Raw genomic sequence first — 12,097 nt, 5'->3', positions numbered from 1 at the left:
TCAGATTTTGGGAACATATTTGCTACGTGCAGAAACTAGGCTAAGTTATTGAAATGTTGTGATGCGATTATGAAAACAATTTGCTAATTGTTTCATCTGTTAATAAGCCAACTCTTTTACTTTTAAAATTTAGTTACTTGAGGTAGTAACAAATTAACTAGACATGAGCAGTTTTCTACCATTAATGGGTTTTCAAATTTTTGCTTTGCAAGCTGTTCTGTCTTCTATCAGCTTGTTAACAACAAGTGTATGCATGGGTGCAATGATGAGAAAATTCTATGGATGATAACAATATTTAATTTGCAGTCACAGCAACCTTTGACAGGCTACTTAGCCCCAGTGAGTGATGAGCACTGATGGCCCCGAGGTGTTGCAGCGTGGGTCTGCGGGGCAGCTGCTGGCCTGTGGCTGGATCAGGGGTCCAGACTGGCTGCAATATTGTCAGAACCAGCAGGAGAGGCCATGCATGGACACTGCTTCGCATACTTTAAGTAATATGGCTGGTTGCTAGAAAACATGTCTATGATCAATTTAATCCAAGTATTGGAATGGACAGCAAGCTATCAAAAGTCTTTTTAAGGAACTTTTACCTGAACTCCCTCAGAGGCTATCTCTCTCTATTTGCCCTCTGAAAACCCCCCCTGTGTGCGATATGTTGTCACATTTTTAGTTTACATGGCCTGAAAAGACCCATTTGTGACAGCTATTGTTGAACGCGGGCCTCATATGCAGATCTGCTTGAAGGGCCATTATCCAAAGAGAATGTGGGAGACAAAGTGAAGACAGGCTAGTGACAAATGATCAACCTGATAATAGGCTGTAAGACACACTTACCATGCTAGCAACACGGTGCACAGAACAGACGCGCCCCCTGTCGAAAACAAACAATGTGCTTCCAATCTATCATCGTTGATCCGTGTCATCACTATCCCTCTATGGCCATGCGGGCATCAACATGACAATGCAACATGCAGGGGCGGCATTAGCACGATAGATTATTATCACAGAGAATGTGGCACAAATCTCTTATGAAGCATTATAGCTGGTGTGGAGAGTAGCAAACAAACAGATTGATGTTGTGCTCCCTCTAAGGAGGCAACTTGGCTGAGCAGAGACTGTGTGTGCACGTGTGCCTTTGCATGCATGTGCGCGTGTGTGTTCGTGTGTTAGACGGCATCGCAGGTGAAGTGTTGTGCGAATTATGTACAGGTTGGGCTAATGTCGAGCCCCCGGGTCCTGTTCTGTTGGCAAGCTGATTGGTGATTAGAGATATAATTAAGAGCAGCTTTGACACAGACACAGTCCTCCACCTCCTCAAGCTCCTTTGTCACCCCCCACCCCGAACACACACATACGCACTCTGACTAGCCCCAGCCACCCAACCCGCAAAGCCCCCCGGGCCACTTCCCATCGCTGTTTATGGTGCTTCGTCCATTATCCGCCAACAAAAGGAGCCCTCAGCACACAAAAACCCCAGCCAGCTGTGTGCCTGACATGGTGGGGAATACACAGCCGCTCTCTGGCGACAATAAAAAGAAACTTGAGTTTAAACAAAAAAAGTTACACCATATTTGCTCAGACTAACTATGATGAAAGGCAATGAAGACAAGGGATCCTCATGTAGGTATCAATATAAATATTACTGGAAGGTCAATTAATATGTAAATTAACTCCTCCATTTAATTAGCTATTTAACTATTTTCCAAGGCATGGACATATTAAATCATGCTTAAAGACCCCTCTAACTAGCCTCCTGACAATAGTGCCAGGGAGTCGTGGGCTCATAAACTACCGGCTTGACCTATAAAGAGCCCCGAGTCTGCTAATTCCATCTCAGCCTAATTTTATGACTTGCATAAAATAACCATAGTGCAGCTTTGTAGCTGTAAAGAGGATATGGGTAATAAAACGGAGCTGGGGAAAGCATCAGAAATCTCCTCTTCACTAGTGTCCTCATTTATTATTCTATTATTCTTTGCAGGGTACCGGGCTCATGTGAAAGACAAATGACCTTATTATATTAAATAATTTGTGAGGATATTAACCGTTAATCACACATAAACAGCATTTAAAAGGTATTGATTTTCCAGTGCTCTCAACAGCTTGTTAAATTTACGTCCAATAACATGATAATAGATAATCAGGTGAGCGATACTCATTTAGGGGACAGAGGAAGGGTGATGGGTACTGGTGACCGTGACTCTACCATATTTCTTTATTTTGTTCTTTCATGACCTTGCAAAAGGTGTTTGACCTTGAGCTTGTCTCAGCACAGGCCTACGGTAAATGATTGACAGTCAGCAGGGGAGTTCAATTCCAGATAAAAAACTTGTGCTTTTGGCCAAAGTTTCACAGGATGCTTTTGACTTTTAACCAAAATTCTGATAGTAAAAGCATCTGCTTCTCTAAACGTATAGAGAAAAACAAATAAAAAAACAAAACATATACAAAACCATGTAGATAAATAATGTTGCTCTTCTCTACTTTTGTTGAACACAACCATTTCACCTGAATTGAATGTTAAATTTTAACAATTTTATTTTTGACCTCGAATGCTTTAACTTATAGTGTGTATAAGTTACTGCTAGATGTCAGAACATATTTGAGTCAGCCAAGAAAAAAACAATAACATTAAATCTAGACCGTAGCCTCTAACAGCCGGGCCGGTAAGCACGTTTCTACACTGTTTGTATGAAAAAGAACATTTTTTGTAAACATTACATTTTAACATATTTTAATAATATTAACACTTAGCAATAAATTAGGAAACAAAAAAGGAATATGTGTATAAATATTTTGCAGTATTCTACATTTTTAACCCTGAGAGCAGAGTAACTCTATGTTTTCTTTTTACTGTTTACTTCAGCTGTCAATGCCGGGTGAGAAGTGTGCTTGTCTGTGTACTCTTGAGGAAACTTTAAAATTTAGTGAGAAATTGATGAATTAGTGACATTCGCGTCTGTTCGATGTAAGTGATACAGAGGTGAGTTTTTAAAGATATGCTGAACTTTTCTGAGGGTAAATGCTGGTGTTTTGCCCTGTTAGCCTCTGTTAGCTGCTGTTTATTAGTGAAACTTTCTTTCAAGTTTTGCTAGAAGACATGATTACACACGATTTATGTGTTTATGTTTTTATCTATGTATTCTTGAGCAAAATATTAAATAAAATTAAAAAAAAATACCTTTAATCAGTTCATTGTAAAATCTGTTGTTACAGCTATTTTGCTAGCCCAATAATTTTCTCAAGTAATTTCAGTTAAAAGATGCCCAAAAAAAAAATTTCCACTGTGAGGATTTGCTCTTTTTTATGGAAGCCCATTTCCGCCACTAAATAAAAACAAAAAAGCTAGTATCCATAACTCGAAATTTCGAGAAAAGTAACTCGAAATTTCGAGAAAAGTAACTCAAAATTTTGAGAAATATAACTCAAAATTTCGAGTTACTTTTCTCAAAATTTCGAGTTACCTCTGCCAATCAAAAATATACGTGAATGAGGTCGCTTTCTTGTTACCCGGAAGCATATGGCGCAGAGGAACGTGAACTCAAAAACGGATCCCAACAAATTGGCGCTTTCGCCATGTGATTCAGCTAATAACACGGGGATTTCATCATTTGTGAAGCCAGGCTGAAAACACTCAGCAATCTGTGCATTCACGACTGGATGTAATACCGGTAGCTTAGCTGTAGCGTTTGTAGCTGAGGGCTTCAGCTTCCGGGTAACAAGGAAATGACGTCATTCACATAGATTACTGATTGGCAGCGCTAACTCGAAATTTCAAGTTACTTTTCTCAAAATTTTGAGTTAATAAATTGAAATTTCGAGAAAATAACTCAAAATTTTGAGTTATGGGTCCTTTTTTTTTTTAGTGGTGGAAGCGGGCTTCCATAGTTTTTTACTGTCTTAGTTTTACATGACTGTGAATTTTATCTGAATGCCCCTATCCCTCCTGTGTCGAAGTAATCACAGAGTATGAGTAAAGGGACAAAAAAATGCAGACAACACGAAACATGTCTAAGGGTGAGTTAAAGCACAAAATTACACATACTGTGTGTAACATGTTTTGTCCTGCTGAGCCACAGTGATGACCCTTCTGTACAGACGTATGAGAGGCAACAAACTTGGTCCTAAAAGTTGATAGCTGCTTCTAAAACAGCCCAACACTTCATCAGAGGCATCACTTTGAGTTTGCCACCGTTGACAGCTGTATTCTGATTTCCATGATTACTTTCTGATGTAGCTTTTCCATTCCCCTGCGTCTGTGTGTGTCACAGAGAGAGAGAGAGAGACAGACAGTGTGTGTATGTGATTTCTTTGTGTCTCCTGACCGCCTGCAGATACCATTTAGGTTTGAAAAGTCCTCCAAGTTGCTGTTGGGGAAGCTGACTTGCCACAATAATAAATTTGCAGCAGGTAGCAGAGAATAGCGAGTGGCATGCAAATCTGTCTTGGTGTCCCTCTGGGGCCTCGGTGCTCACTGCGGGAGAAAATGAAGCCATGCTGCTCCAAACACTGTCTCTCTTTCTCTCCTAGGCCTAAAGTTAATTTCAGTGGAAAGAGCCAAATAGGGTGTCAACTGGTCTCTTTTCTCCAGCCATATAGGCACACCGGGGCTTGTTCCAGAGATGGATATGTGAGAGGATAGACTCACACTACCTACCTGACACTGGCCCTCTTGATTCATTATGACAGGCCAATCTTTTATTAGCCTGGCCTTCGCATTCAAACCCTATCAAGAAAAAAAAGGGAAGAAGTTGAATTTTCTCTGGATGAATACAGCAGATTTATTATGCAGCGCCTCCTCCCAGCCCCCCCACATGGAGGCAGATAATTATTAGCCTCATGTTTTAGACAGATCTGGTTAGCAGGCTGTTATTTGATATCCACGTTAACTGCAGCACCTAGACTGACTGACATAACTACACGTCACAATACCACTTTGCAAATGATTATTTTAAAAGAAATATACAGTGAAGAAACTTCTTTAGTGTCCTCTCTGCGTCCCAGAAGGATGAGACTGAAAATGTACCATTTTACTATTACCGAGCTGGCCCCAGTGTTTTCTGGCATTTTCAACTCCTCACTGCAGGCATGTCATGTGCCTGCCTGCTTCAAGTCCTCCACCATAATCCCTGTCCCCAAGAAATCTAGAATCACTGGACTAAATGACTACAGACCCGTGGCTCTGACATCTGTGGTCATGAAGTCTTTTGAGCGCCTAGTTCTCTCCCATCTCAGGACCCTCACGGCCCCCCTCCTGGACCCCCTGCAGTTTGCATATAGAGCCAACAGGTCTGTAGACGACGCCATCAACATGGCCCTACACTTCATCCTGCAGCATCTGGACTCCCCAGGAACCTACGCCAGGATCCTGTTTGTGGACTTCAGCTCTGCCTTCAACACCATCCTTCCAGACCATCTCCGAGACAAGCTTTCCCAGATGAATGTGCCTGATCCCATCTGCACTCATGTATATATCTTTCAACGTAGCACTCTTAATTCTTATTCTCATGTATATATCTCATGTATATCTCATGCACATATCTTTCCACGTAGCACTTTTAATTCTTATCCCTACTTTTATTTTTTTCCATGTCTATTTAAGTGCTATTTATGACACTATGTTTGCACTGAAGCACCGCAGCAATTTCCTAATGTTGTAAACCTGCTCAACATTTGGCAATAAACCCCTTTCTGATTCTGATTCTGATTCTGATTACTAGCAGACATCAGAACAGTAAATGAATGCGAGGCTGGATGGTAGAGTAATTCAATTACGGTGTGGCAGTGCAGACCTAGTTTTATAGCTTGCTCTCTGCACTGTGAACACATCCACAGGTAAATGAACATGGCAGGCAATGGTCATCTCCCCCTGTTGTTACAAGATAGCTGTTAGGCTGCCTCAGTAATAATATAAACCAGGCCTTGGATTCCTGCAATATTTATGAGGCATAAAACAATATTTTAATTTGGTCAAAGGATTCGATTTTTTTTTTATGTCTGAGCACGTATGAGCTCATGAAAACTTCATCTCCTATAATTAACAGTCTTATAAAAATGTACTTTTAAAGAGTTTTTCAAGTCAGGACTACACAGTAAATACTCTCAGCCCGATAAATGCATGTAAATGTATTTATAACGTCTCTGCAAGTTTACAGTTTACCCCTTTGTCATATACACAGACAGCCTGTGTATCCACTTCAAACAGTTCCAGAAAAGAACATAATTGATCATCTAAGGGGGACAGCGCTCACAATAAATCGAACTCACCAAAAAAATTTGTGAATCAGCTTTGTGTCCCATCCCAGGCTTTCAAAAGCAATGCTCCTGTTAAATAAGCCCGCACTCTATATGACAGCGAGCTGGCTAGCCATAGAGTCTGTACTTGAAGTGCAACTGATTCTGAGGCTTGTCTGTGACGCTTCTGGTGGATGGATGGGCTCTGGTGTTGGGCAACAGGGGTAAACTGTATTGATCCTTATCCAGTCTCGTTTTTGTAAGCAGACGGCTTTTCACGCTGTGTTTGGGTACCTTTTTGATGGCCCTGACAGCTTCTGCAGAATGCTGTCGGAGACTATTTGACAGGCTGGACCAGGTTGGGAGGAGGGGGAATACAGGGAGAAGGACAAGAAGGAGGAGAAGGAGGAATGGAGTGAGGCAAAAAAAGGAAGGTGGAGGGTCACCTCGGTGCAGGTCGGTGACAATCGCTTTATCCTTGGAATCAATTCCCTCTGTTTACAGACCATTTCACAGTCCTTTACCTGTAACATCACTTGTGTCAGTCCCATTAATACCCCCAGATATATAATGGTTGAATTAGCATAATGGCTAAAGCTAGACTCTGGACTGTAAGCACATAGCAAATGTCAACATCTTCTCCTTACTAACCCAATTAGAGGCCATTAAGACGCCTGCTTGGCCGCAAACATCATTGAACTATGCTAAACTCCATCCTTCCAACCATTTTTTAAAATTTATTTTTTATTTTTACAGTCAATTACCTATTTGCACAGAGTCTTGAGACAACTGGTAAATCTTGCAAGACCAATTAAACTAATCTAAATAATGAAAGGTTTCAGAAAATGTTGTTTTCCAATGCACAGACAAATAGTCCCAGTATTATGTAAACGCCTTCAACCTATAGTCTCAAACTCCAAAAAAGTCGATAGATAGATAGATAGATAGATAGATAGATAGATAGATAGATAGATAGATAGATAGATAGATAGATAGATAGATAGATAGATAGATAGATAGATAGATAGATAGATAGAAAGAATGTATTTATCTTCAAAGTAACTTGAACAGGAAGATTAAGAACTATTCAGTGGAAAATTAAGTCTATAAAAGCCTATAAAATAAAGAATCTGCTATTTGGACTCAGTATTTTTTTCTCCTTCTACAAGCTTATAATAATTCTTGGAATTGATTCTCTATTTTTTATTTTGTTCCACTCTAACGACTGCATGATAGTGTTGAGTCTTCCAAAATGACCACATAATTACACTTTAATTTGTGGACTATAGTGAAAAACGTTAGCCTATGAACAGAAGTGCACGCTGTACTTCGAGAAGTAGAAAAGTTTTGGGCGGGGCGGGGGGTGGGGGCCGGGGGTGGGGGCCGGGGGTGTTCTCCAGAAACATAAAAATATAAGATCATGATGTGCTGGAAAATCAATTTCACTCATAAATGCCACTGTTTTGATTACATTCATGCAGCAGATTCTCTCTAGTTCCATAAACAGTAGATTTGTATGCACTGCCTGCGTGATCCGTCCCTATCTTTCTCAAAACTACCTCATAACAAATTGATCATTGCCTGGCATGCGGGTCACTGATGCAGCCACCAGGCCAAGGCTCACGTCTGCATCAGGATGCAGCCCGCTGTCTGCAGCCCCGTTCAGTTCAGCTTCGCAACCAAGCCGCAATGATAAGTCACCCAGCCAGCCAGTATTGATTGGGGGTCCTCGAGCCTTAGACAAAGGCAGGGAAGGAGGTGACTGATTGTGTTTTACAGAGAACATTATCACTCCGCTCAACGCAGGAGGGCCGACAGAATTTCCTCGCCCAAGAAATGGAGACGACCACCCAGCCTGGGAGTATATGACTTGACTCAGTGAAGCGCTAAGTCCAATTTGAAAGCCAAATTGTGAGGCTTAGAACAAAGGAGGGAAAAAGAGAAATGGTCACAGTGCGCGTGGTGATTTTTCTCCCTTTAGCATTGACCAGTCCATACAATGGTACCCATTCTATAAAACCATAAAAGCATTTTAAAAAATTGCATTCCCTACGTGCTCTGCATACTCTTAGTCCACAAAGAGGACTGTGAAACCAGTGTTTGTCCAATTTGTACAAATCTATTTTTTTTTTACTTGTGTTAAGTGCTTAAAGCTTGCTCATTTAGACCTTGACTTTCTCAAGCATAGGCTAAAAGGAGCTTTTACAATAACTTGTTTTTGCAAACAGGATTTAAATAACTCTGTTTGCAGATTAAGTGTGGCGCAGGTTAGGAGCCGCTCAAAAGAAAAGTCATAGGCCTACTACACAGCAGAAGAATACTACTAAACTACTTAGAATATAACTGCTCTAAGATGATGCTGCTTCTTCTCCTCACCTCACCTCTCCTGTCCTGTCCTGTCCTCTCCTCTCCTCTCCTCTCCTCTCCTCTCCTCTCCTCTCCTCTCCTCTCCTCTCCTCTCCTCTCCTCTCCTCTCGATCATCTTCCGCCTAAATAAAGCTTGCACTCTCCCTGAGTAATCAAGGCAAGAGTATCAGGATCTAATTGACTCACACAAGCTCCCTTATCAGCCAGGTGCAATCTGAGGCTGCTGCCACTTAACAAGGAATTAAACATTTTTCCATGTTGCTGCCAGCACTTTAATTGATTGATGCTAAAAGCTTGGAAAATAAAAGCCTGGTACGTTGTGAGCGTTGTGAGCGGCCCCGCTTTCCAGGTTCCTGCCGGACCCCACAGAGAGACGAGCTCTGGATTAGAAGTGGCAGTTCACATTTTCACCATCAGCCGGCCCTGTCATCTCGGCCCAAGCAAGGATGCGAGTGTAGGTGTGAGCGTGCATTAGTGTGTGTGTGTGTGTGTGTGTGTGTGTGTGTGTGTGTGTGTGTGTGTGTGTGTGTGTGTGTGTGTGTGTGTGTGTGTGTGTGTGTGTGTGCGAGGCATGCGTGTCTGCCACTTCACATGGAGAGCAGCGCCTGAAAGACACATGTACTTGAAATAAGGGAATCAATAGAACACTTAATGAACAATTAGGAGAACAGCTGTAGGCCTGTCAGACACCCATCTGCACACAGATCTGCTCTGAGAGAGCAAGAGAGAGTGAGGCCTTGCTACAACTCTCAGGCTATTGCTTCAGGGCATGTGCAACCCCCTCCTCTTTAGCCTATCTACATCCATTTACACCTTGCATCGCTCCCTCTGCTCCAAGCTGTTAAAGCCAGGCCCAATTTAGCCAAGCAGACCTCCATCTCCTTCCATCCCTCACCTCACATTAGCAGGAGAAGACGCTAAAGATATGGAAATGGCACAGGACATCCTTCAGGCTCGTGTCAGGGCAGGGGGGATCGATAAATTTGACAATCCATGGCATTTAATTAAAACGGCTGCCGGAAGCTAGGCAGTTTGTTTTTCTGTGTGGGACCCAGCCCGGCGTTTATTGCTCAAATGAATACATAAGTGTATTCATAAGCACCCTGTACATTAAATCCACCTCAGTCTTTGAGATGAGTTCATGGCGGTAGGGTGTGTGTGTGCGTGTGTGTGTGCGCGTGCTCGTGTGGGGGGCTTTTCAACTTTCAATGCTAAACGAGCACCCGGACAGATGAAATTAATATCTCCACCTTCCCCCCCAGTGACTTTTAACATATTCTTGATGCATAAAGAGATATCCTTCTCAACGAGGGCACTGACAAATGAACGGCGACCATAGTCAGCTCTCCTGATTTGCCTGTCTGTGACAGTGGCGACCTTATGTGCCAGTCAGGACGAAAAATAGTCAACAATAAGCGCGCGCTGACAGAGGTGTTGGATAGATAGGTTCAGCCTTCGTCTGGGTGTCTGACGTTTTTACGTGTAGATCAGCAAGTTATGACTGACAGCTCTTATGGTTAAGCAAGCGCAGGGATCGGAGGACAGCATCAGAGAATCGGCAAAGTCTGATAATTGACCTTGTACAGCCTCTCAGTCGTTCTTTATTAAAACTTCATTTAAAGAAGAACAACCCCGGGTGGCTGCTGCTGAAGACTCTTTATCTCCCACTCCCTCAGCAGCTATAATGGATTACATAGGAATCCATTATGCATTCCACACAAGAAAGAAGTAGGGCCCAAGACCTGCTTAAAACTATATTTTTAGTACTGAAAATTAATGTGTTCACACCAGCCACTGAATCATTTTAAATGTTCTTTTTTAGTATATTAGGTATATGTGTTGAAAAGACCTATATTTCAATGAGGCTGTGGGGCCAGCGGTGTGAGAGTAATGAGTGTGCTAATTTATTCATGATTTTAGCCGTATCATTATCTGTGTTGTTCCTTGTGGTTTTATTGTTTAATAGTATGTGTTGTGTGTTTTCGAGTCTATGAGGTTGTGGAACAAAAGCTCACATAAACTTCTAAACACTTAAAAAGAGACGATCTGTGTGTGTGTATTCTTTTTAAATCGCTGACTCTCTCGTGGCTTTATGCACACCTGCTCTGCACACATCATATGCTCGAGACTATATTTAGGTCAGGATTTTTTTTTATTTTTAAGACTGTGGTGCATAGAATAACTTTTACATTTATCTGCTTTCATCTGCTCAGTCATATTTCAAAAAGTTCCACAATGCATCTGTAATTTTATTAATTACAGATGCATGGTGGCTGTACTGTGCTTTCTGGACCATTTATTAGTGATGTTTACCAGAAAATGTCCAAGAGAAGCCCGTTTCTGCAACTTGGAAAAAAAAATTCTGGTCACCATCTATTTGTTCTTTCTCTACATCATTGTGTCACTTTTATTGATAGTACACTGTAAAATTTGTCCTGTGAAATTTTGCTTTGCTGCTGATTGCAAGCCACAGCAGCCACTGAAAATGATTCAGTGGCTGCTGTGAACACATTAACTTTTTTGAGCTGTTTTTGTAAGACACTGAAGGGTTTGACCGTAGACCTTTGTAATGAAATAATTAGACACATCGCAGTGAGTAAAGCACAGGTTTAATTGATATTAGCTCAGTTCTTTGTCCTGCTAAGCCTTTTCAGTAAGCTAACATGCACAACACTTAAAGTGAAATTAAAATAATAATTATTTTTATTTATAGCCACCTCTCAAAACCCTCAGGGTTACCTTACATCAGCACAGCAATATATAAACATAGACAAATCACAGAACTATAAAAACTGATCAAGGTAACAACAGACTAAAACCTTGTTACATGAAGGATATGCAAGCCCGAACAGATCGGTCTTGAGATGAGAGATCTGCTGGAAGTGCATCCAGAGTTTTGGGACAGAGCAGGTAAAGGCTGCAAGATCAGATTCATATTGGCGGAACAAGGTTGCCAAGGCCTTTGAAGGTGAGAAGGAGGATCTTGAAGGCAACGCTTGGGTGAACTGGAAGCCAATGGAGCTTTTTAAGAACAGGTGTTATTTGTTCATCTGGTTCTGGATATGATCTGGGCAGCTTCTGAACCAACTGAAGTTCATGGAGAAATTTGTGAAGAGAATTAGCTTAATCAGGTGAGTTGTGACAAGAACATTGACAAGTATGGTGGTAATATGAAGGTAAGTTAAGAACAAAGGTGCTTAATATTGCAAAGATGAAGGTAGGCCGATTGGATGTATGTTCCGTAAAGGACAGAGTACTCCTGAGGATTTTGCCCAGAATCTTAACCTGAGAGAAAGGTTTAGCAGAGTTATCAGTAGATAATGAGAAACTGTAGATTTGATGCCAGTAAGAATGAGCTCAATTTTATTACCAGTACGTTGAAGACAATTATGAATAAACCAAACTTTAATTTCATTTAAACAGTCAGAAACAAATGTGGGTGAGAGAGCAACAGGTGCTGGTTCACCGTGTCTATTTCACGCGCATGCAGAAGTGG

The sequence above is a fragment of the Astatotilapia calliptera genome, chromosome 17 (genome assembly GCF_964374335.1).
Source record: "Astatotilapia calliptera chromosome 17, fAstCal68.1, whole genome shotgun sequence".
In the NCBI taxonomy this organism is placed as follows: Eukaryota; Metazoa; Chordata; class Actinopteri; order Cichliformes; family Cichlidae; genus Astatotilapia; species Astatotilapia calliptera.
Note: the sequence above shows the minus strand (reverse complement) of the source record.